The sequence below is a fragment of the Corapipo altera genome, unplaced genomic scaffold, assembly GCF_003945725.1.
Source record: "Corapipo altera isolate COAL_440 unplaced genomic scaffold, ASM394572v1 57, whole genome shotgun sequence".
NCBI classification, from domain to species: Eukaryota; Metazoa; Chordata; class Aves; order Passeriformes; family Pipridae; genus Corapipo; species Corapipo altera.
The window spans coordinates 7,541,778-7,548,362 of NW_020884905.1; positions in this window are offsets into that span (position 1 = coordinate 7,541,778).

The window sequence follows — 6,585 nt, forward strand, 5'->3', positions numbered from 1 at the left end:
CCATCATTTGGACATTCATAAATTAGCAATGAGCTCTCAGCCCCACAGCCTGGAGAAGGTCCTGTAGTAACATGGGCAAAGAAATGTAAGACTAAGCTAATGAGAAGGGAAAAGGAGACTGTGGAGGGAAGCAGAGCTCCATTCCCTTGGGAAAGCATAAAGAATGGAAATACAAAGTGCCACCCATTGCTTCAGGTGCTTCTCTAAGCTGAGAGCACTTTGAAGGTTCACCATGAACACAGGATATTTCTTCTTCAAGGTTCAAATCTTGTGACAGTGGGAGCCACAGTGACCTGACAAAGGTTGTGGAGCAGCTCTCTTGGTGTTCCAACTACCACCCTTTATGCTGCCAACTTGTGGTGTTTCACACACAGAGGATCCTGCAGCCAACGTCTGTAAAGTCTCCACTGATTTGTAGCACTGGAATTCTGGCAAGACACACTGCTTTACTCCAGGATAAGCCAAGAAAAGGTGAGAACAAGAACATCTCAAGAGACTTGAGCTAACTGGTATGAAAGTTTGATACCTGGAAAAACCTGGCAATAATTCTGAAAAATTAATTTTGCTGTATTTGCTGAGCAACAGGAGAAATGGCAGGCAGAGCATATAGGGCACCAGAGCTTGGAAAGGTTCCCAGAATCACAGACTGGTTTGGGTTGGAAAGGACCTTAAAGCCCAGCCTTTTCCACCCCCTGCCATGGGCAGGGACACCTTCCACTAGACCAGGTTGCTCCAAGCCCCATCCAACCTGGCCTTGGACACTTCCAGAGAAGGGGCAGCCACAGCTTCTCTGGGCAACCTGTGCCAGGGCCTCCCCACCCTCACAGCCAACAATTCCTTCCCAATATCCCATCTAACCCTGCCTTCTGGTAGTTTGAAGCCATTCCCCCTTGTCCTGTCCCTCCAGGTCCTTGTAAATAGCCTCTCACCCACCAGCACCCCCAAGTCCTTCTCCAGGGCTGCTTCATCTGTCCATCTCCAAGCCTGGATTGATCCCAGGGGTGCAAGGACAGAGTTACTGACGTTGCCCTGATATGCAGACAAAATGGTCAACAGGCATCTCTCTCTTTCCTGAACTCTGTAACACCCCAGTAACCCACTGCAATGCAATAATTTGTTTATCAATACAGATTATTGTCTGCAATACATCAGTAGTTCAAGAGTAACATATTCATCACATCAACAAAGGGATCAGCAATACAAAGAAAAAGTTGAGGAGGGGGAAAAGATGATTGAAAGGAAGTGCCTGCCAGCACTGGCAGGAAAATGAGACCACTTGGAAGAACAAAGACAATTATGGAAACTTTCAAAAGTTAAACTTTTACTTGGGTGAGGTTTAACACACACTTCCTACCTCCCTGAAGCATCTAGAACTGCAGAAGGTTTTAATATATTTTATTAAAATAACTGATGGAGGTGGTAAACAACATTTTCAAGTGTGCAACCCCTCATCAAAAGCTGATCTTCAGTGTGTTGGGAGCAATTGCTAAGCAACGAGAATCCATACCTTTTCTTTACAGTAGCACCATTAGTTACCTGTTTTTAAGTCGTAATAGCCAGGAGAAAATAGAACGCCAGGGAAGAGGGAACTCTGAGTGTCCTGCATGCTTCAATAGGAAAGGAAAAGCTCTTAGAGGACTTTTCACAGCACTTTCAGTTGGTGGCAGAGTAATTGGACAATTGTTCCTTACAGCACACTCTCTAGAAGCACATTTAGATAAGAGCAGTTAGGAAGCTCCCCTCTGTTATTTAGGCAATTGTTCCATCCATCCACATTAGCAAGGCATCCCAAAAAAGATAACACTAAACTGACAGTAAATTAATTAGGAAAATTATTTCAAGGGATTGCCGTTTGCTGGTGCTACTTGTATTTCTTTTTCCAAGGAAGGAAACCCAAGGGAAAGATATTTTTAATCAAGTACAGAGTCTCCTTTTCAGGAATCCTAGCTTTCAGTATTTCCTCTTCAAAAGTAAAAATAAAGATCTTCATCAAACTTTCAAACAATATGAAAATAAGGATTATTACACTTGCTAATCATTACAAAATATAGCACATAGATCCCCTCTGCATATTTTAAATTTTTCAAGCAATTTGCTGTCATCTAACAAGTGGCCCTGAAGAAACAGGGTCTGTTGCTTTGTACTTGTTAGTCCCAGAAGGACTTTGATGGTCCCTCATCCATGTCAGTGTTTGTTTGGCTTAAGTCAGGCACAGGATTGTAAAAGTCACTTGGGAGAGATGGACATCTTTAATTATAGTTGAAGATGCACAAGGGAAGGATTCAGTCTCTTAGAAGCCAATATTTTTCTTTTAGACTATAATTTAAACACATTTGATGTGAAAAAACCCCACTATTAAGCCAGCAACATTATGGAATTTCACAGCACTGTCCCTATTAACATGGATTTCTGCCAAATGTACCAGACAGATGTATTGGGAAAGGATCTATGATGGACATCCAGGAGAGAAACTCTAGAAGCCAATTAGCTCCATTAGCTCAGAGAGAGATGAACATGATCCTAAAGAAGAGGCAGTGAAATCACTGTTCCTCTCCAATGGGTCACCTAAAGCACTTTTCCATTAGGAAATAAAAGGGTTGGTCAGAGTAGGTGTGGCCATGCAGGAGACCAGAAATTGGAACTGGGTCACTGAAGCAAGTGATGAGTTTAGAGGAAAAGAGGAGTTGAGGAATGTCTGGTTTTGTGAAAGGGCAGAAGAACATGATTTTGAGGAAAAGGGAAAAGTAAACCAAGTAAGGGAGAAAAAAGCTATGAATTGACAATTTTCTCTTGGACTAAACCAATGTGACTGAACAAAGCAAAGGAAATGAGAAAGTAGAACAGAGATTCAAGAACATGGGAAAAGTCATTTGTACTGGAAAAGAACTCAGTTACAAAGACAGCAGTAGAGGAGGGAATAAATTTGCAGTGGAAATGTCACAGGACTGACATAGATGTGATCTCTGGTTCAATGCCTTAGGCAGAAGATGTAATTGCCAAGATGAGCCAGCACTGGGAATAAATAAGAGCAACCCAGGGAATGGGAGACAGGCAAAGACGTGAGGGGGGAGCAGGGAATCAAACAACACAGAAATGTCTAGAGCAACACAAAAAAATACATCAGTGAACTGGAAGCTGTAGAAAGGGAAGCAGCCAGGAAAACAGATGCCAAGGAATGGTGCTTTAATAGGAAAACAGAAGTCATGGTGGATTAAAATGTAAGGATAGGGAATGACAGGCAAGGCTTTCAGTCAGAGCAATGGCTGGTAAGAAAGAGCTGAGAAGGTGACAGTGATAAGAAAAGGAGAGCTGGATGCAGCATTGTTAAAACATGGAGGAGATTCCAAGACAATAAAAAGCAGCTGTACAGGCAGTCCTATACAGAAGGATGTGTTTGTGACAGAGAACTTAAATCTTTGCAGTGATGGAGTAGCTTTCTAGACACAACAGAAGCGGAAGAAAAGGGAAAAGAAGGGTAAGGAGCACGAGCTGAAGAACAGACACAAGAGAAAACAATACAAAACATACTTCCTGCCTTCTTGATTTCCTTTCCATCACAACCAAGAGATACATTATGTCCATCCCACCAGTGAGTGCTACTAATTCCATGAGGGGTAAGTAAAGTCAGTGTTAGTTAATTCTACCCCACCCTAGTCCCATTTTCACTTTTAGCTCCCTCAGAGTAGCAGCAAATTTGCTTAAAGCATTGACTTAAATACAGAACTATGATTGGCATTTTAAACCATCATCCCAAACTGTGAGGCATTAAAATAGTAATTTAACCTGAATAATAAGAATTCACCATTGTAATTGGAGATTCTTTTGATCAATCACATCTTTCTACAAGGCAGTAAAGGAAAACCACAACACAGCATGGAGATCAACCTTCCAAAACATACAATACAAACCCAGGGCTTAAATGGAACAGCAAAGCAACATTATCTGAAGCTGTGACGAGATGCTGATGTTGTTGCCTGGGGAAGTTGTGGCTGCCCCATCCCTGGAAGTGTCCAAGGCCAGGTTGGACAAGGTTTGGAGCAACCTGGTCTAGTGGAAGGCGTCCCTGCCTATGGCAGGGGGTGGAATGAGATGAGCTTTAAGGTCCCTCCCAACCCAAACCAATCTGTGATTCTATGACATTACCCACCCCTATGAGCTCAGCAGAGATTGGACAGGACTCACTCTAAATAAAAGGCCACCTTTTGAGCTCTTCCCATTCCATAGCATCCAGTTACCCTTAAACAGACTATTTCTCATTCAATAGGCAGCTTGTATATTAATTTCTGGTTTAACAACCAGTACTTGCAGCCTCTGTATATGATTCTGTAAGTTTTTAGCTCTTTAAAACATTCCCTACCTCTAACAAGGTCAAGAAACTCCAGAATACTTTTAAGATTAGTCACAAAAACTGAATTCCATCTTTAGGAAAGACACCTTGAGAGTTTTGAGTGGTTGGATGCTCATCTGTTCACACTGACTTTGTCATCTACGTCAACCAGATCACTGTACTGTTTGAGCAGAGCTCTACAAGGTGTTCTCTGTCACAGGAAAATTATTTGCATTCAGAACACGCATGAAAGAGTCAGTAATAACAGTAAACCTGGTGCCTTTCACGTGCTGTTTAGTCCTAAACTGGATTTGGTACAGTTTTTCCATAGTAAACACACCGCACACAAGACAAGATTGATCTGGCTTCCTTGTACTTTTTAGTATTTAAACAAAAAAAGTACAAATTCTTACCGGGCTACTTTTTCTTACAGGTATTTATACTGTTACCTCTTAGTAGATACATCTGAGAAAATAAAATATCTCACTTATACTTTTTATTTTATATCTAAACTTATATTTCTATCATTTATATATTTACAAATGTATATATTTTTACACTTATTATAAAATTATATAAGTCAAAGAAGCATGATGTAAGATGGGAATTTGCTTAGCAACTTTAATTGTGCTTGATTTATTCTCAGAGAACATTTAAATGCCTTCTATATTATCCATAGTGAGTAATCACATATGTCAGACCAATCTGTATTACTTATGATTATTTTCTCATTTCCCAGCTATAGATTAATATTTTACAAATTAATTCAATAAGCCACTTTATTCCTCACAGGCAGAGACCTTTGGGGTGACTCCTGAGAAAAGAGAAGCCAACAGAAAAAGGTGTTAAAATTTCACCCATCCTGCTGAGAAGAGGCTTTATGTTCCTACAGAGATGCAGTATGAAGGAATCTCTAAAAATATATTGGCCTGGACAGGCTGGTTCAAGCTCTCCCCAGGCTGTTCTTTGATTTGTCAGTGTGTTATTTATTCATTTTACTCACTTCTGTGACTGTGATCAGCAGCAGGTGCACCTGCCTCTGCCAGGCATTTGCCTGTGACTAAACACCTCATCTCCCATGAGTCACCTGCATTTGACAGCCAGGATTAGGTCTTTGCTCACCAGATCACAGAATCACAGAAAATGCTGAGGTGGAAGGGACCCACAAGGATCATCCAGTCCAACCCTCAGCCCCGCACAGAACCATCCCCAAGAGTCACACCACGTGCCCCAGAGGATCATCCAAACACTCCTGGAGCTCTGGCAGCCTTGGTGCTGTGACCACTGCCCTGGGGAGCCTGTTCAGTGCCCAACCACCCTCTGGGGGAAGAACCTTTTCCTGAGGTCCAACCTAAACCTGCCCTGACACAACTTCAGGCCATTCCCTGCTCTGTGGGGACCAGGGACAGGACCCCAGGGAATGGCCTGAAGTTGTGTCAGGGCCAGGGCTCTGCTCACCAAGTCAAGGCCTGAGATAAGCTCAGTTGGTTATAGCCTGGTGCTAATAACACCTATGACTCACATATTTCTCTGATATTGGTCTCACCTGCGGTGGCTAAGCAGGAACAGAAAACTCCACATTAATCCAAGTCTGTTTAGGTTTTGTATTTTACTCTTGCTCTTCCAGCCTCTTAGTTCTGCAGCAGCTGACTCACAAAACAGTTTATAGGCAGTTATTTGGATTTCTTTGTGTTTCAGACCAACTACACCTTATCATCTCTCTCAGGTTAAACAGTACCATGTTTACAAGGTTCATTTATTTATAGTTATTTTTCCCTAAGGAACCCCTGACAAAGACAGGTAAAGCTCACTCCATCTCCTGTTCAACAGCAGGGTTGGAACCTCCAGCATTGCCAGGTGACTCAGGTTTTGGTGGTGGGAAAGAACAGAAAATGCAGTTGCTCAATTGTCAGGATTCCCACATAGTGTTGTCCATTACGGCTTAATTAAAGGAACAAAATCCCAGCCAAAAATCCTAGAAAGCAGCTCACTGCCAGTGCCAATAAAAACAGGGTCAGAGAGGAGGTGGCTGTGGCCAAGTTTATAACAAGTCTCATGTTTTTCTTCATGGAAAGAGCGTCCAGCAATGGGTAACGAGCCCATGGAGCAGCAGTCAGGGCAAGAACATGACCAAGGCCAACAGCAGAGGACAACATCATGTTCTTGTCCCCCTAATCCATCCCAGTGACACTCTCAGTGTTAGCAGGGTCTGTGCTCAAAGGACCCAGGAGGGAATTGCTACAAAATGGAAGTTTAAA